Here is a 27,220-nt window from a genome sequence, read left to right as displayed (position 1 = left end):
TGTCCAAGTTCAAACTCAGCTGCCTTTTTGTTCTTTTTAGGCTCTTGACAGATTGGATCAGGCCCACCCATACTGGGGAGGGCAATCTACTTTACTCAGTCCACTGATTCAAATGCTAATCTCTTCTGGAAACACCCTCACAGACACACCCAGAAATAGCGTTGATATGGTTTGGCTGTGTCCTCATCTAAACCTCATCTTGAATTCCCTCACGTTGTGGGAGGGACCCTGTGGGAGGTAATTGAATCATGGGGAAAGGTCTTTCCTGTGTTGTTCTCATGATAGTGAATAAGTCTCACAAGATCTGATGGTTTTATAGGGGAGTTTCCCTGCATAAGCTCTCTTCTCTTGTCTGCCGCCATGTGAGATGTACCTTTTACTTTCCACCATGATTGTGAGGCCTCCCCAGTCATGTGGAACTGTAAGCCCATTAAACCTCTTTCTTTTGTAAATAGCCTAGTCTTGGGTATGTCTTTATCAGCAGCACGAAAATGGACTAATACAAGCATTTAACCAGATGTCTGGGTATCCTATGACTCAGTGCAGGTGAGGCATAAAATGAACCATCACAGCCTCCAATACTGTACTAGATGCTGGAGATAAACAGATGAATAAGACCTAGTTGTAGATCTCAAGGGCTCTCAGAAGACCTCTGCAGCTTTCTTCTTTCCCTCTGTTGTTAGCTATATTGTACTCTGGTGTGACACTAGGTGAACATGAGTAAAGTGCTCCAAAGGCTTTGCACCCAGAAATGTTGGAGGAGAAATCCCAGAAGAATCTAGCTTTGTGCCAGTCTTGAAGACTAAGATCCCCATAGAGGAGAGGAGAATTGGTGAAAGACTTTGCAGGCAGAGAATTGCAGAAGAAAAATTAAATTTTCTCTGTAATTCCTCTAGTATTTTTTCTTTCTTTCCTGTACACTGCTAAATCCTAGTCCAGACATCAACACACTTGCCGCTCCTCTTGGCAATCTCTTAAGGCTCTGGTTTTAGGCTTAGACTTCCTCATTCCCATCTCCAACATGATGACAGATACATTAATTCTCCCTAACTCTGTTTACATTCTAGAATGTCTTCTCATAATAAAATTCAGAAATCTTAACCTGAAAATCAAGGTCTTTATAGTCTGACACTAAACTTCGATTGTAATTTTATTTCTTATTATTAGGATGCCAATGAACAATAAATAAATAAAACAAAAAGCCAAGGAAATTTATATATTCTTCTAAAGGGACCAACTTATTGTTTTCTAATGATTCACTGGGGGATAGTATAACATGTCGTTTTGGAGCAAAAAGAGTACTGAGTTCAGATTCTGATTGTGTGATATTGGGCTAGTTATTTAACCCTTCATTGCCCATTAGGGTCTTCATTCATAAAAGGGATGATACTGTTGATGAGTACATACTGTGTGTTACTCTGATCCAGGAATTGTTTCAGGTACTAGGGATATTGTAGCTGAACAAGTCCCAGCCCTCCAGCAGCTTGCATTAAAGAAGTAAACAAATTAATGAATTATATACTTTTTGATAATGAAAGTTTCATTAACAAAATGTATCAGACTAATAAATAGACAGAGATGGAGAATGGGAATGGTGGAGAGTCCTTATTAGGCAGGATGGTCATGAACAGGTTCATATTTGTACCAATCTCACAGAGTTTTTGTGAGGATTAAATTATGTGACAGTACGTTGCACATAGTAATTCCCCAGGGAATCTTAGCTGTTATATAGCTTTGTTTTTGACTTCTCTGAATCTTGCCTCATACTATTGCCCCATCTGGAATGTTCTTCCTCTTCTCTGCTCATATCCTGCAACTTCTCAAGGCATGTTTGAAGCCCTCCCCTCTTCATGGACTTGCATCATGTATCTCCAAACCCCAGGAAACAATATTCTGACTTAAACATACTTGCAGATATTTAGCCTTTAATCATGTGCAGGCTTATAACATCTCTTGACATAGACTATTTTGAAATTTTGAGTTATGATTTAACTTACATCTAGGAATTTTTGTTTTTTCCAAGTAGAATATAAGTTCTCCAAGGACAAGAAATGACACATTCTTTAGTTTTTAAAAATAAAGAGGTCATATAAATGAAGGAGATTTAATAGATATTTGCTGATTCATTAACAAAATACTTTATAACCTTTACCATCAGCTCCCAATCTAGAAAGAATCATCCTGAATATGGAATTGTATGGCTTGAAGACCTGGAGATTAGTATGGGCAGTTTAGATCAATATTTAGATTGGCTTTCAAAGTTTTGTGATATGAACTCCCCAAAATGCCCAGATTAATGCTTATTCTCACTGCAAAACTTTTTTCTGTTATGCAGCATTTCGATCAAAAAGGATTTTATATACTTATTAACATATTGTATTATAACAACAAAGATGATGCCACTTATAGTTTGCTGAGTGGGAGTAATATTTACATTCTTAATTTAAAACACTGTTTATTTAAAGAGCGTGTACTATTTGAAGAGAATGGGAGTTTAGGGCTGTACATTACTGCTTTGCTGCATGCAGTTGGAACTAAAAAAAAAATAAAAAAAAAATAAAGGCAGCCACAGCACTTTCTGTCTAAACTGTCATCTAGATGAAGCTCTGGTGTCTCGTTCATTTCCCAAATTGGGTAATTGCAGCCATGAAGAAATACTGAAGTTTCCTCAGTGTCAAGGAGTCAGTAACATCATCTTCATATATAAAGCACAGCCCATAAATGCTAAAATTTCGCTGTGATTTTCCGTGTAATTCTCTTTTCATGAAATGAACTTTTACCCACCAGAGCAAACAAACACTGAACCAGCTCTTCATATATACAGCAAGGGAAAGGCATGTGATTATTTAGCATTTGAGGCTTAGTCGTCACCTGCTTTTCTTTCAACTATTTGTCCAGATTATTTCTTCCATGTTCTCTTAGGCTTTCTTATCAAATAAAACAAAAGCTTTAAAAAAGAAGCAATACAATTTTATGATAAAAAGAAATTAAAGAAAAACCAAAGGGTAGAAAATAAAAACCATTGAAAAGCCCATCATCCAGAAATAACCATTAGTCTATTCTTGTGTATTTGCTCACATTAATTTATATGTATGTATACGGGTTTATAAAAGTTTTATTTTATTTGAATTGTTGATGACCTGCTTTTCTGTCAATAATGTACTATAAACATTTTTTATGTCATCAAATACTCTGTAGTAGTGTCGTTTTTATGGTTACCTGTATCCCTTTTACAGATGTGGCTAAATACATTTAGCCAATACCCTATTTGTGGTCATTTGTGGTGTTTTAAATTTTATTCTGTACAGTATAATGTTGAATATAGGCTGAAGTATAACATATTCTTAATTTTTCTTCTGATTCTTGCCTTCTTATTCCAATTTTGTGGGTTTATTAGGGTTTTTGTATATTTATATATGTAGATAGATACATACATACACATTAGGCATAGTTCCTATGTTAGTTCTAGCATTCAGCTGGATAGCCATGGATCCATGACCCTGTATATAAAGCTACTGGGGCCAAACATGTTTTCATGATTTAGAGTTTTTAGACTGAGAAAGATAGTGCAGTGCATATACATCACATTGCCAGTGAGGACCGGGACAATACCCTCAAATCAAGCTTATAACCATTTCTAAAATAAAATATATGACCATTTCCACTAAGTGGATAGATGTTGATTTGAGTCAGATTTTTCCACCAAATGTGTTTCCACCAAATGTGTAGATGAAACACAAATGTGTTTCCACCAACCGTTTGAAAATACTTGGTTTTCAGATCTTTTAGGGTTTTGGGATTGTGGATAAAGTACTGTGAACCTGTAGAACTGATGAAATGCGTTTCAAATGCAGAGCGATACATAGAGTTAAGCAATGAAACGATAATGCATTTACATTTTACATTTTCATATTTCAATAATGCAATATTAAAATTTCCTGGTAGAAAAAAAGCTACATAACACCTCTTTTATTTTTTCCTAAACTTGTTTGTAGGAAAGAACACCAAATCTTTTCTGGTCTATATTTAATTGAAATCACAGGAGCTTCTGAGCTTCTTAAACAAGTTTTTGTTGTTGCTATTGGTATTTAACGCTAATCTATTATAATATAATTCTGTATGGTACATAAACTTTTCAGATTAGGAATTACAGTATTTAAGGATACTAAGCAAAATATATAAAGATGAATAGCAGGTAGGAGAATAGAAAACCCAATTGAGTATTATGCAGTACTAGCTACGTGACATGGTATGAACAGAACTTACAGGAAGAGCCCCATCCACCACCCCAGAGAATGGGGCTATCATCATTAACAGGAGACTCAAACCAGTGGTCACACAAAGCTGTGTCTACTGGGGAACCCTGCAGAATGTGGATAGAGGTATGACCTAGCTGCTGGAGTAATGAACCCAAATAAATGCCTATAAAAATAATGCAAGACACCCAAGGTGCAGCCCTTTGGAGCATCTGCAGCATCAGCAATAACATGCAATGAGAAATAGGCTCTGAGCTGCTGCTTCATGGAGCATATCCCCAGTCTAGCCTGCAGCAGAACTAAGCTTTTCAGTCCCAGCAGAAATGAATGGAAATCCTAATATTCCTAGGGATAAAATAGGGAAGATCAAATGGGCAAACAAGACTTTTTTTTTCTTATAAGTATATGGAATGGGAGGATTAGATCACTGTTTGGTGTGATAGAGATGGCATGGATCTAGAATTTGCTCACTGTCTCAAAATAATTCGTCGCGAACATCAGAATCTCATCTAAAAGCTTAAAAAAACTTAAGAAAAAATAAAGGATATTAACACCCAAATATCTTATCTCTTTAAGGGGAGAACTTGTTTATTTCCAAATGCAGATTTATGAATCACAGTTAATAAACAGAAAAACATGATCAATACTAATGTAAGTGAAAAGATTGAATTTCTCAAAGAAAAAATAATGATGCAAATGCCATTATCTTCTTATAATATACTATGCTACAATATAACATGATTCTATTATATTGAGAATGGACCTTTCACCCATGTGGCTGTGATCAGTTCCTAAAGCAGAGGAATCTGCAGCCTAATGACACATCAGGAACTGATAGAGCCCCAGTGGACAGCTTCCATGAGGTGTGTGGGTGGCAGATGTGAAATCAATTAAAAAAAAAGAATATATATATATTTTTTGTTTTTGTTCACTGTCATGTACATTAAAGCCGTTAAGCCTCTTCCAGTGTATATGTATGAGTAACTTTCGCAGTAAAATCTGGATGAAAAATCAATAGAAATTTAGAGTCTTTCTTCATAGGAACTGTATGATCACTTTGGCAGAAGGAAAAATAAACACGTGAAAACAACCTCAAGTCAATAAAATGTATGATCAGTAACATATGATTAGTATGTAAGTTATAGCATGGATAACGTTGATTCTAGCTAATTACCTTTGAAATTGAGGCAGGGCAAAACCAATTATGAGCTAGAGGTCATAAGTAACTCCAGGAACTCCAAGTTGAAAATCTCAAGGAGAGAGGATTGGACATTGGCACTCCTGTGGAATAGAGAACAGAGAAGTCATTCCAGGCAGAGGAATGACAGGCAGAGGGGAATACTGGGTAACTAGACTGGGCTCATTCTAAGTGAGCAACACATGCAATTACAAAGACATCTACACTCTTGTGTCTCCTGCTGTAGAGGTCTTGATGCTGTGAATGATGACTAATATATCTTTGGGTCTCCAAAGTGATTTAATTCTATCATTTTTGGAGGCAAGGCTTTATTATAAGCTACACGAATAACTTCAAAAAAGGTATTAAATTAACTGTGTATTATTTACTGCAAGTGCATTTCTCTGGTATAAATCTGTCTTATTTATGCATCAGGATGAGAAAACAGTTTATTGCCATTATATATTGTTCAGGACTGAAGGTTACAATCTGTCACAATATCTCCTCAAATCCAAATTCTGGCTAATTGATTCTTTTTATGATAAATTTTATTTTATGCTTCAATTATATTTTATTTTTAAAAATATTAAGGTAATAAATGAATATAATAAATACCATATGAACAAATATTTATTTTATGACTCAATTTTGTTACATGATTCAAATTAGTCATGGTGTTCCTGATAAAAGCTCCCTTAATTTTTTTAATTAATAAAAAAGGATGAGATTGCTGAATTGATTATGATTAAGGTATAGTAAGATGTCTAAGAATACATCAGAAAGGCTTGAGTTTAAATCCCAAATTCATTATTTGCTGGTCTATGATTTGGGCAAATTACTTGCCTTGTCTTCAGCTTTCTTGTCTATACAATGGAAACAATAATAGTACCTATTTTACAGAGAGTTGCAAGGAAAGTCAAACGAGATAAGGAGTGTGTAATGAGTTGCCTTGACTATAATATTTTTAATAAGTACTAATTATTTCTTTTGTTATTGTTGTGAAGATGTTGATGACAACTTTAGTTTTATTCTCTGTTGAACCTAGTGACTTTATAAATTAACTTCTTTAAGTTAAACTTTCTTCAGTTGTACAATTTTACTAGATGTTCTCTTAGGTTCCTTTGCCCTAAAGTTCTGTAAATCCATTCTGAAATTTCCAAAAGTCTTCAACAGAATCCTAAAGGAAATGGAGATAATGACATATAATAACATAATAAATATATTTTGACATTTGTCCTTTTTATCCCCTAAACTAAAAACATGATTGGATGATAACTGCAACTCTTTGGGGAGTAAGGTAATAAAAATGTAAACGCTAAGTAGCTGTGAAGAATTTTTCATTGTTGTTAGCAACTAAATGTGCTCCATTCTTTGCAGGTTTTGCTGATTTTGTCAAGAATCTGGATATTCAAAATTAACCTTCTTAGCATCTTGAAATGACTTAGTCAACATCATTACTCACCATACATCATATTGTTTCATTGGAAAGAAGTATCCATCAGTGTTCACTCAGAAACCTTTTATTTGGAGCCATGCAATATGGTGGCTTTTTAAACAAGATATTTGATTCAGTGAAATCAGTTATCACACTGAAGAGCAAAACTACCATAAGCAGAATCAGTAAGCTTAATAGTTGCATACACAGACCCAGGGACCAGACTCTGCATGTTTATTCCAGGAGTACCCTTTACAGTCATTCAGGGCAAGTACCGTCCTTAATATCTTTCAAAAGATACACACATATATATGTGTGTGTATATATGTGTATCTATATCGGCTTTATTGAGATATAGTTTATATACCATACAATTTGCCTATTTAAAGTATATAGGTCAATGTTTTTTACTATATTCAGAGTTGTGCACAACCACAATCATTTTTAGAACATTTTAATCACCTCAAGAAGAGGGTATCACCTCTTCTTAGCAGTCACCCTCTATTTCTTCTAACCCCCTTAATCATAGGCAGCCATTGCCTGACTTGCTGCCTGTAAGGATTTGCCTATTTTGGACACTTCACATAAATGGAATTATGTAATATGTAGTCTTTTCTGTCTAGCTTCTTTCACTTGGCATAATATTTACAAGACTCATCCATGTTGTAGCATGTATCAACACTTTAACCCCTTTTATTGTCAGATAATATTCTATTGTACGTTGAATACATCGTATTTATTTACCCGTTTATCAGTTGATAGACATATGGGCTCTATCCACTTTTGGACTATCATGAATAATGCCGATATGAACATTTGTATAAGTTTTTGTGTGGGCATGTGTTTCCACTTCTCTTGTGTATATACCTCGGAGTAGAATTGCTGAGTCACATGGCAACTCAGTTTGACCTTTTAAGGATGTCTCAAACTCTTTTCCAAAGAAACTACACTATTTTCTTCTACCAGCAGTGTATGTGGGTCTCAATTTCTCCACATTCTGGCCAACACTTACTATTATCTGTCTTTTTGATTATGGCCGTTATCGTAGTTGTGAAGTGGTATCTCATTGTGGTTTTAATTCGCATATGTGACATATGATTTGCAAATATTTTCTCCCATTCTGTGGTTTGCCTTTTCATTTTATTGATAGTATGCTTTGAATTTCCCTTAATGTAAAATGAGAAAAATAATGAATTTCTATCTTATAAGTTTGTTTAGGAGAATTAAGTGAGCACATTAAGTGCTTAGAATAGTGTTGGTATATAGTAGATGTGCATTAATATTAAGTACTAGTATCATAACCTCATTTAAAATTATGCTATTTCACTTAAAAAACCCTACAATTCTTAAAGGCTTCATTTGGGAAAAAAGAGATGACTAAGGGAACTCAAATGCAAAGAGGAAATGAACTTGATTTTTTATGGTTTCTTATTCAATGTTTAATTGTTTTCTCTCCAGGGATTATTGTAATGGGTTTAATTAAAATAAATTAATAAGAGTTTTTATACTCTTCTTTCTTTAAAATAAATTCAACTTAGTGGTTGAAAGTCATTCTAAAAATAAGCTGTTGCTATATAGAAGAGAAAGGCAATTTAATGAATAGATTTGTTTATCATGATAAAAAGATTTTTAGTAATGGAAATCAAATGCTCACTTTATGCATATATGTTAAAAACATAAACTCTTCTGAGAGGAAAATGTTTTACTTTAATAAGTGCAACAAGCCTTTTTCTTACTAACTATTCCAAGTTATGAAATTTTTCACTTCTATTTTATAAATGCAGAACAAGATTCTTTTTCAGAATGCTGACACATCATAGAAGGCATAAATTAAAGTCATGTTTACAGATGCAAGCTCTATCATTTTTAAAATAAAGTAGAATATTTTTGTTTTTAGCAAAATCATTTCCTGTATAACTGTGATGATCACAGAAAAAAGATGAAATGAGCATTTGGAGTCATAGAAGGTAAACGGGAATAGCCATTAGCTACTAATGGAAAAAAGTTCAGCAGGGGCATTAAATCTGTATTACAGAGCCACCAATTTGTATTTTATCATATTGATAATGAATATCAACATTACCATTGAAACGAAACTAGGCATTCTCTCTTTAATCCCAATGGGGAATTTAAATCAATAATGCCCACATTATCCATCTACGTGCATATCTATATATGCACATGTACTCTTAAACTACAAAATCATATAATGCGTTTCACTTTCATTTCAAATCTTTAACACAGTGATGTACTTTTCTATTCTTCCAATCAATTTATTCTGTTAGTGTTTTTCAGCATTCTAAATCCCTAAGCTAAGTCAATAATGTTGATTACTTACCATAAGCACTGTAAATGCTATTCTAATACAGGTTATTTGCAATTTGACATCCTCATCTATATGCATTATTCTGCAAGGAAAATTAAATGAAACCCTGGATTTAGAATCTGAAACACTTAGAAGTAATGATCCTGTTTACTGATTGACTGAAGTCGTGGTTTTTAAGCACTACTTAATAGAGGAAACAAAAAGCAATACTCAAATAAAATGGAAGCATCTGAGTTACTTTAGAAAGCATTCGTAGTTAGGAAATAATAGACTTTTTATTTTTCCCTGTTTATGCCTCAGTGCTACTTAGCCAACATTGTTATTTAGTTTAATGTTACTTATTTTTTGAGATGCCTGATCTTTCCAAATTTAAATTTAATGAATCCTATTAGTAATTCAAAGATTAGTAGAACGTCATCACATAAATCAAGTTTTCTATCATGTATTTGTTTTAATTACATTATTGAAACAGATTTCTAAAATATCTTTTATAAAGGGTTAGCTTTATTTACAATATTAATTTATCTTTTAAATATCATATATTTGACAGTTTAGGGGCAGTTGTCACAGTTCCCTTCTTTCTGAATTAAGTGAAAGGCCGTAAAGTAATTTTTATAAAGGTTTGCAGAAATTTTCAAATCAATAAAATTGCTGCAAATCCTTCTATGAAAATTGAAACATCTGAAATGCTTTGCCTTCTTTATCTTTTATTTGGACAGTTAGTCTCAAGCCTCTATTTCAAATGAGAATCTCCTAATAAAATCAATCAATCAATCAATCACTTTTGGATGGTCAGATATTAACATTCAACTTAGCCTATGTTTATATTTAAAATTAGGAATGAGTAAACTTATTTCAGATAAAATAAAATAAAAACAAAGACCCTAAAGTATTTCTGGTATTTTGGACTGAAAAAAAGGTAAATAATGAAATAATTTGAGAAAACAAAATAATTGAGATTTTTTTTATTTGGTTCTGATTTTTTTTGTAAATAATTAACATGAATTGGGCTGAAATTTGGAATTTCCTGCTCTTTCCAAATAGTAAAATATCTTTCCTTTCTTGATATCTTCCAGCTGAAGTGCATTACACAAAAATAGAGATATTAGGCATTGTTTTGGATATATGCTGCCATAAAAAATTTAGTAGACAACTGAACACTTGAAGCAACTGAAATACTAATAAAAGTATATTAAACATCAAATGTAAAAATTATCATTTCTAGATACATAATATTTGGTTTATGTAGTTTTCATTAGTTTATCAATTTCGATAATTTTACTTTAATTTTTTTTTAAACAAGTAACTTTAGTCTGTTCTGCAGACATGAAAACAATTCACATGACATATACTTAAATTCTGGTAAACAATCATTATGGATAGATAATACTCAGGAGGACACCTTACAATGAAGTATATGATTTTATTTTTTTATTTTTTTTTAGTATATGGTTTTAATGTTTAGCAAATATGTAGTCAATATACCTGTTCTCTCTCATTAGGATACTATAAGGAATAAAAGAATAACTTTAATGTGGAAATGTGGAATCCTCACTAAGGAGTGAGGGAGTGACAAAAAATGTCATTGAACTTTACCTGTAACATAATGTTGAAAATATTTGAAGGATGTTTTTAATTTGTGTTTTAATGTACTACTTGTCCATTTGGATCTTCTACTGACACTATATTGAAGTGAGACGTTAGAGTAACTACAAGCACACATATATGTATACGTGTATGTATTTCTTTAATTTCCAATATACTGGGTCAAGAAAACAAAGATTTAGCATAAATAAGGCAAGACTTTCTAAAATAATTCAGAAGTTAAACTGTAAACTGGAACATATTTTATACAAACCCACATACGTATATATATAGTATATTTTCAATTTCTAAAATGGTGGGTTCAGAAAATGAAGATTTACTATAAATAAGTCAAACTTTTCTTAAACAAACAATTCGGAAGTTTAAACAAACTAAATTAGAACATGATTAGCTGATGATGACAGCATTTCTTTTCAACACCCTTAATGGAGAAAAATAAGATCAGGAGACACCTAACCATTGCACTTCAGGCTTTGAAGTGGAAATGCCTGTAGGGGTTCTGTATAATGTTAAGTACTTAAAGTTGATCAACACCCTAGACATGATAAGGAGATTAAGTGTTGATTAAACTCCTATCAGTAGAATTCAAATAAGTGATCTGGCAAGACAAGAGCTCTAATCAAGTACTCTTGTTTGTCTGTCATTGGCTCTATATCAGATACAATCAGTCACCATTTTTTTTTTTTCTGTTCCAAGCACAGCTACTTCAACTTTGATTGTTTATACATTAATTTTGAAAGTACTTGTTATGGTTAGGTGTATGGATTCCATTTATCTGTGCTTAGGTAAGATTATGGCACTGAATTATAAGGAGAAATCCTTGGCTAGAAGATGTCTATAAAGATTAAGTTATTTTCCCCCTTTCCCAACAATTAGCAACACTAGACTGTTTAGCAGAGATCAATTGTAATTGAGGAACTGAGAAAAGGCAATAAACAAATTACAGTGCTTTCGGTGCTTTCACTGAAGTCTGAAGCCTGTTGGTTTACAGAACCTCTGTTATTTAATCCAGAAGCCCTGTAGGTTGTAAATTATCCATTACAGTTGTCACTAGACCCTTAAACAGAAGTTATGTACTAGTTTAAAGATACAGGAAAAGAGAGTCTCCTGGTCTTTGTTTCACCCAAAACAGGCTGCACAGAATTAGATCAATTTTTTAAATATTTAGGACATCAAGCTTTTCAAATAACGTAAAAAAGTTTACCTTTCCATCGCATAAGAAAATATAATTGGAGCTATTTAGTTCTTGTAACCAAAAATCTGATCCAGAAGCTTCTTAAAATGTTTATTTTTTGACTGACTCCATGATCTTATGATTTCACTGAAGCCTAGTAGTAAAATAATAATTGTGAATTTCAAATTGTTTAAGATTTTATTTTATTTTATTTTATTTTTTGAGGCAGGGTCTCACCCTGCTACCCAGGCTGGAGTGCTGTGGCGCCATCTCGGCTCACTGCAACCTCTGCCTCCCAGGCTCAAGCCATTCTTGTGCCTCAGCCTCCTGAGTAGCTGGGACTAAAGGTGTGCGCCACCACACCCAGTTAATTTTTGTATTTTTTAGTAGGGACGGAGTTTTGCCGTGTTGGCCAGGCTGGTCTCTATCTCCTGACCTCAAGTGATCCACCTGCCTCAGCCTCCCTAGGGGCTGGGATTACAAGTTTGAGCCACAGCGCCTGTCCCAAAGGATCTTAAGTTCTGTATTAAGTACAAGAAGGATAAAGGGATGATACACATGAAAGACAATATTTTTTAAAATTATTTGAGGAAGACAAATTGTATATAATAGCACAAAAAGAAGTAGAGTCTGAGGGTTCTTTCTTAAGCAAAATTTGGCCACCTTGCTATTTGAACTGTATGTTTTCAAGGGTGTAAAATTAAATACACAGGACACAATAAGAAAAGCAATATATGAGTAAGCCCTCAGAGTCACAAAATAACATTTTAAATAAACAATCTGTTTAAAATACATTCAAACAAATGGAATAATAATAATTGGAATAGTGCCATCTGCTTTTGAAATTGGTAAAATGTTCATCATATGTGTGACTGCCATGGAAATGAAGTGTCTTATAGATGCAGCCCATTAAAAGCAGATGAACTATATATAATGTTAAACAGAAAGTTACAAAATTTTAGAAGAATGCATATGTCAGTATTCTGTAACATGTCATGTGGTTCAGAAACCCTAAAAGACTGTCTGACAATCAAAAACATCTAATCAGCAAAATGCATTATAAATAAAATTGAAAATGTATGTTACCACTTGGGAAAAATAATCATCGTACCTGTGACAAAGGAAAGGTTAAAGCTTTCATATTAAAAAAAAAACATTTGCAATTCAGGAATGAATGATGTCACAATAGAAGAGTTTGCAAAAGAAGAAATGGAAATGATACTATGGCCTTAAAAATGTAGAAATAAAAACAGCAAAAGACTGTCTTTTTTTTTTTCCTTTATCTTATTTGATTGGGAAAATGGACACCATCTGCTTTATATTAAGTCATGAGAAAACTAATGAAAATTAGAGGAAATGTAAATAGATTTTTCTCTGTGCAGGTAGGTTTGATAATGTGTGATAAATGTTTAAAATCCATATATATCTCTTGTTTTAGGAAAATACACTAAAAAGTGGTATGAAAGGATGTAAAATAAAAGATAGTCTTCACAACATTGTTAATAATACCAAAAACTTTGAAACAACTTAAAAATTTATTAATGAGAAAATGACGAAGTAAAGTTATTGGTATATACTCAGTGGACTACTACACAGTTATTCAAAATGAAGACACAGATCTATATTCATAGGCATGAAATTATGTCCTTGATATATTATTGAGTTTAAAAATAGCTACAGAATAATATGAACTTATCTATTAAAAATAATTATATGAACATGTGTATATTTTTATCAAATATAAATGTATATATATTACATACAAAATATATTAGTGTGTCTATCTGTATCTATCTATATATTGATATCTGAAAGAATCTTCACCAGAATATTGACTATGGTAAATCTTAGACTTTCAGGATTTTTTTTTTTTATGACAGCATAACAAGTGTTATTCACCTGTAACTTCAGCAAGATACATATATTTAGTTAAATCTTTGGAAGAAATATTTCATGGAATACCTGCTGTAAAGTAGCAGATTTCAGGTTATCTTGAATGGAAAATGTCTTTGGCTGAAGAAAATGCTGTTACTTACTGTACACTGGTCCTTTTAGTTGCAAATGTCCCCTTTTACTGATCAGAGGGTTTACTTGAAGAACATTTGTTCTTAATAACAATTTGAAAGGTAGAAAAGAACTTGGATTTGCATTTACTTAGTCTTTTCAAAATTAATAGACACGCTCCTTAGAAATGTGTTAATAATCATAATAGTAAAATGATAATATTTCAAAAATTAACACAATGAGCATATCAAATAAAATCTACAGTGTTGCTTAGCTTTTTTTCCCCCGTGTTACATAAAGTAAAACTTGGGGTGCCACTTTTCTTTTATAAGTCATTAAAGAAGAGCCATCTATCATCTGCAGCAAGTTCTGCTTTACTCTTTGCTTTTATTTCCCCATTTTAATTGAAAAAACAATTCATGGAAATGAGAAACAACGTGGTGACACAAGTAACCCTCTGGAATAGGGGGCAAAATACCATTCTCCAATTTGCACTGCAGGCTTTAAAAAATTTTTTAGAAACTGTGTTTTTTTTTTTTTTTATTGCATATCCTTTTTCTCATCTAATATGCAGACTTGCTGTTTATTGAGGTGTAAGTTTTGTTTGTGGAATGAGTATCAGCACAATCGGGAGCCACAACATAGTTTAAAGAGTTATCCTGGGAATAGACAATGCAAAATATTACCCACATTTTGCAACATAGAATTTTTTTTTATTACGGCAGAATAGAGTAAGTAGAAGAAAGTAATTTTTTTTAAACAAGAAATTTCTGTGTCTTTGAATGTTGACTATGTCTGGGGGGAAAATACAAATTGGATGCCAGCATGGCAGAGAAGGCTGTTATAACCACGAGAGGTCTTAATGATTGTGAATGGCTGAACATTAAATTTAGCTAGGATAGTCCGTATGGATTATGAAGATAGTAGTGCAGATTATGTGAACAGAGCGAGGCAGTCCATTGTTCTATTAATAATATATACATCTTTTTACTGGGTCAGTATAGGTAGTCATTTAATTAAATTAACCACATAAGTGTCATCTTTTCACTGAATAGTGTTCAACCCTCACCTGCTGTCCCACTTTTTGGAGTCTCCAATGTCTATTATGCTACTCTCTATGTCCATGTGTACACATTGTGTAGCTTTTACTTATAAGTGAGAACATGTGTTATTTAACTTTCTTTTTTGAGATTTTTCAGTTAGAATAATGGTTTCTGGTTCCATCCATGTTACTGCAAAAGACATAATTTCATTCTTTTTTATGACTGAGTAGTATCCCATGTTATATATAAACTTCATTTTCATTACCCAATCATTCATTGATGAATGCTTAGGTTGATTCAAGGAGTTTGCTATTGTGAACAGCACTGTGATAAACACATGGGTGAAGATGCCTTTTTTATATAATGATTTCTTTTTCTTTGGATATGTGCCCAGTAGTGGGATTGCTGAATTGAATTGTAGTTCTATTTTTAATTTTTTACTTTATCTTTTCTTTCTTCTTCTTCTTCTTCCTCCTCTTTCTCCTTCCTACAGTCGTAATAATAATAATAAGTAATAGTAGTTTATATTTTAAAGTAACAAATTCTATTTTCATTTAAAAAGTAGACATAGGCCGGGCGCGGTGGCTCACACCTGTAATCCCAGACTTTGGGAGGCTGAGGCAGGTGGATCATGAGGTCAGGAGATCGAGACCATCCTGGCTAACATGGTGAAACCCCGTCTCTACTGAAAATACAAAAAATTAGCCGGGCGTGGTGGAGGGCACCTGTAGTCCCAGCTACTTGGGAGGCTGAACAGGAGAATGGCGTGAACCCGGGAGGCGGAGCTTGCAGTGAGCCAAGATCACTGCACTGCACTCAAGCCTGGGCAACAGAGCGAGATTCCATCCCAAAAAACAAAAAACAAAAGTAGACATAATATCTTCTTCTTTTTTTTTTTTTTTTCTTTGAGACGGAGTCTCACTCTGTCGCCCAGGCTGGAGTGCAGTGGCTGGATCTCGGCTCACTGCAAGCTCCGCCTCCCGGGTTTTCGCCATTCTCCTGCCTCAGCCTCCCGCGTAGCTGGAACTACAGGCGACCGCCACCTCGCCCGGCTAGTCTTTTGTACTTTTTTTAGTAGAGACGAGGTTTCACTGTGTTAGCCAGGATGGTCTCGATCTTCTGACCTCGTGATCCACCCGTCTCGGCCTCCCAAAGTGCTGGGATTACAGGCTTGAGCCACTGTGCCCGGCCCGACATAATATCTTCAATTGCGTCTAGTTTGGAACATATTTTTCTTATTAAATAGTATTTTTGTCAAATAAATATTTTACTTGGTAGAGTTCAAATAGCTTAAGAAGGAATTTCAAAAGCAAATACTTGTTTTATTGAGACATGTTTTGAGTGGAAATAAAAGATTTTGGTCATTGTGGCAAAATACTTTCTTGCTGTGGGAGCACAAAAATAGTCTGTTGCTGTTAACGAGTAGTTCCGCAGTCCCTGTGAAGTGTTCTTATATGCCAGGAATGTGTGATCACTAGAAATTGAAAAGTATAGATTTGCTTGGTAAAATGTAAACAAATATTTGAAACAGAAAATTTCAAAAACATTCAACATCTCTGCTGATCTATCCTGATAATACTCCATTTGTCAATGGCTGAAAGCTGACAAAACCGTATTTTCTGAATAAAGCATGCCTTGACAGATTTTTTTTTTTTTTTGCTGAAGTTTATATAATAAATCATTAATATTTCTGAAACACTTTAATCATATGGGGAGATACCAAGCTAGAATATCTCAAATAGTGTTGCTATTAGCATTTAGTCATTTTATGATCTAAAGAAAGGAAAATATGAAGCATGTGAATATATGTTTATATGTAAAATAGAGATTTAGGTTGAGATACATTGATGCGTTGCTTATGTTGGGGATATATTCTGAGAAATGCATTTTTAGGTGACTTTATCATTGTGCAAACATCATAGAGTGTACTTACACAAACCTAGATGGTAGAGCCTACCACACACCTAGGCTATACTGTATAGCCTATTGCTCCTAGGCTACAAACCAGTACAACAGGTTACTGTATTGAATACTGTAGGTCATTGTAACACAATGGTAAGTATTTGTGTGTATAAACATAGAAAAGATATCGTAAAAATACAGTATAAAAGATAAAAAATAGTGCATCTGTATACGGTACTTACTGACTGTGAATGGAACTTGCAGGACTGGAAGTTGAGTCAGTGAGTGAGTGGTGAGTGAATGTAAAGGCCTAAGACTTTACTGTACACAACTGCAGACTTTATAAATACTGTACACTTAGGCTACACTAAATTTATAAAGAAATTTTTTCTTTCTTCAATAATAAATTAACCTCACGGTAGCTTCTTTTTACTTTATAAAGTTTTTAATTTTTTCTTTTTGATTTTTTTAAATAACACTTAGCTTAAAATATGAACACATTATACAGCTATACAAAAATATATTTTTCTTTATATCCTTATTCTATAAGCTTTTTTTCTGTTTTTAGAAATTAATACATTTTAACAGTTTAAACATTTTTGTTAAAAACGAAGACACAAACACACGCATTAGCCTAGACCTACACAGGATCAGAATCATCAATGCCACTGTCTTCTACCTCCGCGTCTTGTTTCACTGGAAGGTCTTCAGGGGCAATAACATGCATGGAGCTGTCATCTCCTATGATAATGATGCCTTCTTCTGGAATACTGCCTGAAAGACCACCCTGAGGCTTTTCTACAGTTAACTTATTAAAAAAGAATAAACAAATAGAAGGCGTATACTTTAAAATAATGATAAAAAAGTATAGCATGGTAAATATATAAACCTGCAATATATGTTTTTATTATCATTATCAAGGATTATGCACTAGATATAATTGTATATGTTATACTTTCATATGACTAGCAGTGCAGCAGGTTTATTTCCACCATCATCACCACAAACATGTGAGTAATGCATTGTGCTACATCATTATGATGGCTACAGCGACATTAGGAAATATAAAATGTTCGGCTCCATTATAATCTTATGAGACCAACATAGTATATGTGGTCTGTCATTGACCAAAATATTGTTATGTGACATATGTCTGTATTAACTGTACAACTCAATCTTTCAATTGAGATATCTACACTGAATAATGAATTCAAGAGAATTCACTTAGTTGCAACTCCGCTAAACTACCAGTATTGCTTGGTTCTCTAGTTCTTACTACCTTTTTTTCTTTTTTTTTAGGTTTTACACATTATTGTCATTGCATTTTTGAGTTCTTAAACTGAAAAATAACATTAAACATCAATAAAGGACAAAGGGGAAGTAATTCAATTTATTTTACTATCTCCTTCCTAGAGAGAGAACTACTAGTAAAAGCAATTTGAGATTTGGCAAACATTTTGTGTTTATCTGTAAAGTTGTTTTAAACCTGTTTGTTATGTATCCCAGGCAGGTTTATTCTTTGGTAAAATTCATTATTTTTAAGAATAACGATATGAATTCCAAACTCAGGGAAACTTTTATATTGCATTAAGAGACACCAAGGAGAGTTTGTTAATTGTTTCTTCTAGATCATGTGAGACAGAACCAAATATTTGCCTCAAGCTGGAGAAACCCTGGCTTGTTATCCTAGAGCCCAACCAGGCTAGAAGAAGGAATTTTCCTTCCACATCTATTTTCAGCCCAGGAAAGGTCAAGTTCAGCCCCTAGAGCTACCTGACATCAGTTTAAATCCAGAGCCTGATATGACAAACTTGTAGGCTTATCTGGCTGGCAGGACCCAGTCATTTTAGTTCCAAGGATCTGAAAATCTTATCACATAGTACAGACACTGAGTTAAGCATCTAAGAATTCTTCAGTGTCACTCAGGTAAATCTGAATGATATCTTCTTGGGACTCTTTCACTCAAGGAGTTCCAGGGAAGGTGTGTGTTTGAGCTTCAGAATAGAGCAATCTAGACTCCAATCCTGAGCAGTTTGAAGAAGCTCCCATTGGCTGCCTGATGCTAATGGGAAATCCATGTTGTCAATTTGATGGAAAGAGAAGATCAGATATGTCCAGGCAGATAGGGGATCCAGAGTGAACCCTTGAAGAGCTAGAGTTGCCGTAGGCATCTAGGACCTCAAACCTTCTCCCAGCTAGATGACACTGAGCCTCTTGGAATGTTATTGGTGGATACCCAGTCAATTCCTTGGAATGACCTTATGAATACTGACAGATCTGGAACATGTAATCATGATTTCTAACCACCCTTTGACAAAGTCTGTGATGATACTTTTGTGTGTAAATGAAAAAATGAACAGGTATTGGGATCTGAGAAGATTATTAAGGAGAGTTTTCTAGATATTCTGGAGAAAGCGAGGGTTATTACCTGGGCCTTCTTTATTAAACTCCCAAACTACAGGCAAAACACTGAGCCATGTATATTAGCAAGGATCCCCTGAAAATCTGTACTTCAAGGGGTTGATGGCTGGCTCAGCTTCAAAGAAGGGCAGAGGGAGGAGGTAAGTCAATTAAAATGTATTTAATACCTACTTGATGCAAGCACTGTGCTAGGTAAGCCTCACAACTTTGTCAAGTCTTCATCATAAAGAAGAAAAGGAAGAAAACAGCAGTTTATTACTATAATAGCAACAATAAACAAAATCACTTATGATGCAAAAGGAGATAAAAATAAGTAAATCACACTCAATCTTTTAAACATGCTCTTGGATCAGGGATTTTATAAACTCATATCATTTTCCTCCTGTCTGTTACTTTAGGTCTTAAGATGAGATGGAGACTACCTATGTAAATCCTGCAGATCTCAGTGAAGTTTCCATGGGGACTTTGCTCACTTTTTTGCAATAGGGGGTAGCTTACTGAGCCTGGAGAAATGCTGCCAGTGTGTCAGAAGTCTGAGAATTCCAAGGGCAAAGATATGAAGTCTTACATGGGGAACTGAGAGAGACTGGTTTAGTGACATTTAAAAAACTTAACTAGTATCAAAGTTAACAGGGTTGGATGAGGCCTGTTCTGGCAGATTATTTGATTGAGTACTATATGATATTTTAGAATGGAAGTTCTAACTAACCAAACTTGACTGATATTACTCTATCCTTATCAGTAAAGCTTCATGCTCAAGACTTACTGTATGTGTGTTGGATATAGCAGTGCATAGGTAAGTAGACTGGATCAGGGCCTGGGCAGAAGAAAGTGTGAATTTCATAGACACCCTCACTTAGGGTTTTTGATTCTGAATGGGATGGGTATGCTGAACTGGAAAACAAAGTCACCCGAAGTAAGAACTACATCCTTCCACTTGATCATAAATTCTGTTGTGATGTTAGTGCAGAGCCTATTGTACTGACATCTTTATTGCCATCAGCAGGAATAATGAGAGACATTAGACTGTGGACTTTGAAACTGACCTATCTTAACATTTGCAAAAAGGTGGAGAACTTCAAACTTCAGTTCCTAAACACGTCAAGCTCAGTCTTCATACACAAAATGGACAATGTGAAAGCATTAATTGTTACTTTCTGGCTCATGAATCTAATAAGGGTTTCTGTCATCATAATAGATGCTATTATCTGAAAAACTTAACATCACTGAAACTAAATTTCTTATTTTTTGTAGTTTTCTTCTGCGCATGATAATAAACCATCAGATCACTTTGACTGAACATCAACATTAAGGCAGTGTTAGTACGAAAGAACTTATAAACCTGGTGATCTGGAGAGTTTGCCATTTTTTTTCTGATGTGGTTGAATACATCATCTCTCCCACCTGTGCTGATCACATTTTAGATTTAGGCCTCATTTACATAGTAGATAAGCATGCAGAAAATATACCAAAGGTCAAATGAGCACATCAAGAGTAAAATAGAAGAAATTCCCCCAAATTATTATTTTATTCATTTTACTTGTCCTTTTTGGATCTAATTAGAGTGCTAGCTAAGCCACCAAATAACTTTTTCTCAGAAGTACTTTAAAATAGAAACACACCCAGTATATAATAGCTAACCCAGTTACTTTCATTCATTGCCTATTTGTAAACTATTCACAGATTTCCATTTCAAGAGTATATTTCCTAGTGTTTCTGGGCAGTTCTTTGGGAGATCGTTCAAAATGAGCATGTTGTTTCAGAGCATTTATAACTACCATCTTATAGAAAATGAAATCTGCTCAAGATTTTAGCCATCCTTATTATTAACAAAGACAGTACTGATGTTAAATCAATTGTGGTTCCTTTTTAAAAGCTGCCCCACATTTTCCTTGTGTATGTTTTTTAACAATTTTCAGTCCATCTCTTGATATCATTTGTTAGTGACAAGAAGGTTAATAAAAATTTCTGCATTTAAGCAAACAAATTAAAATATCTAGTGATTACCAGAGATCCCAACATTTTTGCCAACTGGATAAAGAGAAAAGCCAGGGGAAAGAATATTTTAAGAGCAAATCCTTAGGCAACTGGTGACAAAATCCTTGTCCTTGAAGCTTATATAAATAACTTTCCAGTGTTTTTTTAACCTTTTCTCTCCCCTCCCCAGTCCCCTCAGCAATGAGGCATGTCACTCTACTTGTTCACATCCATCTTTTTTTATTGATGTCCACTTTGGTGTCTGTACAGGTCATCAATTTGGCTGCCTCTTAGGCAGCCAGTGGGAATGTACAAGTTAAGTCACTGGACTTTGTGTGTCAGGCTCGGGGAGGAGGGAAAGGGAGGAAGTGTCAGCTTTCTTTAGCACTAACAGTCCCAATCAGATACTGGCACTGGGCCTCATAAATCTTGTGGATGACCCAGGTGAACCCTGAGGCTCAGCGCTCACTGAAAACTGATCAGGCCTCTGCTTAGTTTAACAGGTCGTTCACAGTGACAAGTGAAGGGTTCAACAAATGCACAAAACAGATATATATTAGTTGAAAAACTAATGGCTTTTAAAAGAATGTTTGACAATTGTTTAAGGCTGTCTGTAGATCCATTATACTGATAAACGACCAACATGGTGTATACTAAAGTGGAGCCAGTTAGGAGGATATCAACCTAAAGTTGGGGTTTTCTTTCTCTCTTCTTTTTTCTTTTTTTTCTCTTTTGGTCATCTGGGTGTGAACTCCAGGAGCAACACATCCAGGAAACCTAGGAAAATACCTGTGCTGCATAAATCTAACCTTGCAGTCCAAGTGGAATTAAAAAGATTCTGAGACTGCCCTCAGTGACCTGCAATTGACCGCTTGAACTTCGAAGTTAGGGTCAGTTGGGGCCCAGAATAAGAGGTCAAAAGCTGGTCAGCTTTCCCTAGCCCTAACATGCTGAATAGGAAGACTTTATTGCTGTGATTTATGCAATTTGCCGAGACAGGTTAAGGAGACCTTAAAACACACCACAGGGCTCACTTGCACAGGGACACCCTCTTCTTGAAAAATAAATTTTGATTGCCCAGCTGAAATCTCTTGGGGATACGCCTTGGAGTATTTTACCCTCTGTGTCTACAGATTCATTCCCACACTCGACCCCTGAATGTGACAGGGTTAGTGTTTCCAGATTTATTTAAACAATACAAATGCACCAAATGAAGCACTTTCAAACCTGATTAATTGCAAAGGCAGAATAACTACTGGTAATGAATTATTTGGGGGAGCAGTAAACTCCTTTAAAAGTTAACTCTTAAAATCAGTTGTTTCAGAGGTCCAAACATTAATAATAAAATCTTATTACACATACTTAATATTTAATACTACAATACTTAAAGCATTCCAAATGAAAAATTTCAAGATTCAGGTTTGTCTTTAAATTTGATTTTTGTGAACTATTATAATACATTCTCAAGCATTTTTTGGTATAATAGAGATACAAATTTTTCTGTTTTTATTGAGAATAAATTTTAGGACCCTTAAAAATAAGTTTCTTTTCCTAGTCTGTGCCTACTGGAGTCAGAAACAGATCATGATTTCCACTTTTATAGCAATTTGCAAGATGTGGTTTCCATTCTTTGTTTAGCTTCCCCATTTATAGCAAACCAACAATGATGATCTGGTTTTTGTGATACAAGTCGTGGTATAGCCATGAATGTCAGTTTTACTCAGGCTGAAAGCAACAAAAATTGAACCCAGATCTTTTACGAATGAAAAGCTACTTGGTGCTATAAACCTTTAAGCCACCTCTCTGCCTTTTTACAGGGCATTTAGTGCTTCTGGGTGCATGTGCCTCCATAACTCAAATTGGCTCTGATCTAATAAATGCAATTCACAAGGTATTAGTCTATAATGTGGTCTAATTTCGTTTGGTAAATGAGAGAAAAGGTAAAACTGTGAAAGATATTCACTTTGAAATATAGCTAGTCTGTAACATTCAGCAGCAAATTTCCATAAAGGTTTTAAAGACACAATTTAAAAAGGAAATATGCATGCCCCAAATATGTGTTTGCATGCTGGATTGGATGACTCACTAGGCACTCTATCAGTTTGTTGGGTAAATAATAACCAATCAAGTTTGGTTGGATTTGAATCAATTTGTATAAGAAGTTTATGACAGGACAAGCTTAAAGGTTATAAATTAACAAATGTGTGGAAAAAATGTTCTGCACAAATATAATTTACCTGATTAACCTCAAGACCTCTCTGTTTTGTCAAGGTCACAATGATTTTTTCTTTCCCCCTCTTAACACTGCCCAGCGATGTATTTTCTTGGATACAGGGCCTAGCAGTAAAAGGCACATCTCTAATGTGCCTTGAAAAACTTCTTAAGAATGTTCTTTGAAAACTACACAATATTCTCTTTTGGGGGGATGGAGGGGTGGAGGAATGGAAAAGACCCACTATCTTGCATCTTTTTACTATAATTCTTTGCTCATGGTGGTGGAAAGCCTACCTGTCATCTAGGTTAGGGATATGAGTGAAGTCTGTTTAGGATCGCTCAAGATAAATTAAGGAAGGGACAAGAAGATTCAAGCAGGGACTCTCCCTTCTGATGGAACTGTCGTAACCTTTGTCTTCTCAGCAGCACAATTGTCTTTTACCAGTGGGTTCCCGCACTTTAGTGTGGCTAAAATGTTGTTTTCCTGCTGCATTTAATCTGTTGTAAAAAGGGTATCTTCATTCTTGAACAATAAAAATTAAAGCTAATGTTCCCAGTTCACTGTAAATAGCTTTTTGAAAACTTACTTAATTAAATCTTCCATTATGAAGTATTTTGTATTACTAGAAGAAATTAAAAGTAGATAGGAGTACAGGATAGCCATTATTGAGGTTACTGAAGATCCAAAGAGATGTTGCATTGTGAGAATGATTCCAGAGAAAGTCTGTGATTAAGCAAATCTCTAAAGAAAAGTAAGTTTGCCATACCAAAAATCACTATTGATCGATTGGTATTTTTGAAAGCTCTTGCATCAGTCAATGAGTAATTTTATCTTTTGCCCTTGGTACTAACTGTTGGTCAATTCATGGATGACTTTGTTAAAAAATAAACAGATTAATATTGAAAACTTGGTAGTAAGTAATAAATTATTACTTATTAATTTAGTGTGGTATATAGTACAGCCCTCTTTGGGCAGTTCAATCACCCTCATTCTGCATGGACTAAACCTACTCGACTTTTTGTGTTATTCCTTTAATTCATGCCAACTCAGTCTGTGGGATTTCCTTATTATTTTTGCTCAAAATGTATATTGGTGAGTCTTTGAGAAAATGAATGCTTTCCATTGCTTTACTTGGGAGTTGTCTCTCTTTGGGTTAAAAATTAAAATAGAAAAATACAATCTTGATCTCTTATTATCACTAACAGTTTTTGCAATATCAAGCATGTCAATTTTAGGTATTGTGGCAAAATGCGACCTGAAACAACATAGAAGTTTTGTGTTTTCAAGAGAGCAAGATAACCTTACAGAGAGAAAATGGTTGTCATCTTAGTCTGCCATGAAGCACCACTGACGATAAATAATTGGCCATTGTGTTCCAGACCTGAGACACAGCAAGTTGGTCACTCCTATGCTCGGCAATTGGCTTTATTCAACAGCTTCAGGTCACCAGCAGGGTCTGGCAGGGTTGCCTCTATGGATGCCTTAGGAATAATTTTATCCTCTGTGTATTTCTCAGCTCTGCTGTTCTAGCATCTCATATTTAACTTCTCTCAGGGAGCCTTTGTCTAACAAAGAAAAAAGTGTTTAAATTAATAGGAGGTTAGTTTTCCTTGAAAACCAATTAAATTATTACAATGGAAATATTTCTATTAACATACTCAGTTCAACATTTTGAAGGCCTATAATCACAAAGAGGATAACTTCATTCTTTCTTTATGCAACCCAGATAATATGTTGATATACCTTTCATCATTTTGTTTCAGCGAAAATAAGAACCAATATATTAATAGTAAGGCTTCACTGTGAATATTCTACTAAGTGTTTTTTATCTAAATTCACTCTTTTAAACCTCATAATAATACTATTATCTCCATTGAACAGATGAGGAAACTGAGGCACAGAGACTGTAAAACTCAAGGACAGTGGTAATGGTGTTGAGAACCTGTGCTCATGAACATGCTATACCATATCAACTAATTAATGTAATTGATTAAACTGGGGCAACTCTAGGCAAAATTATGCAGTAGAAAACTACTTGACATTTTTAGCATCCTCTTCTGGTACTCTCTTATATTCAGGAGCAGTCTTTTCCCCGTCCATTTATGTGTTTTCCATTTATACTTTATCTGCAAGAAAGAATGTAGTATTCATCTTTTATATATTGACTAAATCCATTCACACTAATATGATACTTTTTTCTAAGTAATTTACATTTGTGTATTCATTCATTTCACATATAGCTATTGAGGCTTTATTTTGTTCCAGAAACTACTCCTCCCTTTTTTTTTCTTTTCTTCCTTCTTTCTGTTCTGTCCTTCCTTCCTTCTTTCCTTTCTTCTCTCCTTGCCTCCCTTCCACTTTCTTTACCTCCCTTTCTTCTTTCCTAAAAAAGTCTGGGCCTCAGCAAACAGATGAAGGAGATGGAAGGTCTTCTTGTGGCTTTTGAAATTTTGCTAAGCCACATACTGGCCTCAAAATGAACCTTCTCTAACTATTTTGGAGAGAGGGAAGCCTAAAGGGTCAGTACATCACTCATTCCTCCAGGACCAGATAGTCCTAATCCCTGGGAGAAGCTTAAAACAATGCATGGAGACCTATCTGAAGCCTTCACTGACTCCTCTGGATTTTAGAGGCTCAGATTCATAGATGTAGGCAGGCAAGCAAGCATTTCATTCAAAGTGCACAAAGTACAATGATCTCTAGTCACAAGCTGGTAGAGCATGCACCCTAACATTTTAAGGGGAAAGATAACAGTGGTTCTTTTGGTTGATGTGATAGAGTATTTGAGTTTTGCCTTTAGCTTTGCCTTTTACATGCAAGGTTGCAAATGAAAAATTAATTGAAACTATAATATTTTACCAAAAATTGTATGGCAACTATTCAGAACATGAATGAATTCATTTAAAATAATTCTATGTTTGCAACAAGATTTGTGCTTTTAATGAATGTAGTCTAAACCATGGGTTTAATGCAGAATCAAGTCAGTTAAACTTCATGATTTTTCTAGCCCTGTTGTAAATGTTTTTTATAGTTCTAATGCTTAAGGGACTTTTGTCAAACTTTTTGGTGACAACTAGATAAAAAAAAAAACAAAAAAAAACAGTTATTTGGCTCTATTTCTCTCCAGAGCTGGCAGTGAACAAGAATTTCAGAATGCAATTGGCAGAGCCAAATACACACAAAGACAATGTAATAACATTTCAAATGAACAATTCCATAGGGTTCTTTGTTGAAAGTGTTATCTTGTCTCCTTTTAGTGATTTAGTGGTTTTTTTTTTTCTAGATTCCATTCCAGAGCTTAGAAAAAATCAGACCTATAAATAAGAAGACAAAAGCACAATGTTTTATACATATCTTAAACCACCAGAATACATCCAGGGAAAAGGCTAAAATAATAAAAAAAAATTAAAATTGAAATTCGTTGAAATGCTACTTTTTGTGACTTTTCCGTGTTTAACCTATGTTTTTATACCCACATTTATTCCAGAAATGTTTTAAGTTTCCTCAATAGCAAAAAGCAAAAGCAACATAATATCATAAATTTAAAAGTTGCCATGAAAAAGGAATAACATAATCCCAGCACTTTGGGAGGCCGAGACTGGCGGATCACGAGGTCAGGAGATCGAGACCATCCTGGCTAACATGGTGAAACCCCGTCTCTACTAAAAAATACAAAAAACTAGCC

At 34.3% G+C, this 27,220-nt stretch overlaps 1 long non-coding RNA gene across 1 annotated transcript in view; it reads left to right on the top strand.

Moving 5' to 3' along the window:
- Positions 1–5,010: 5,010 nt before the first annotated feature.
- Positions 5,011–27,220, top strand: part of LOC105513404 — a 32,460-nt gene continuing 10,250 nt past the window's right edge. The window contains exon 1 of the long non-coding RNA XR_001002022.1: positions 5,011–5,119. This is a non-coding gene — a long non-coding RNA (uncharacterized LOC105513404). The remainder of the gene's footprint in view (positions 5,120–27,220) is intronic.

Source organism: Colobus angolensis, unplaced genomic scaffold (genome assembly GCF_000951035.1).
Source record: "Colobus angolensis palliatus isolate OR3802 unplaced genomic scaffold, Cang.pa_1.0 Scaffold23, whole genome shotgun sequence".
NCBI classification, from domain to species: domain Eukaryota; kingdom Metazoa; phylum Chordata; class Mammalia; order Primates; family Cercopithecidae; genus Colobus; species Colobus angolensis.
The sequence above is the reverse complement of the archived record's forward strand: the minus strand, read 5'-3'. Positions and strand labels throughout refer to the sequence as shown.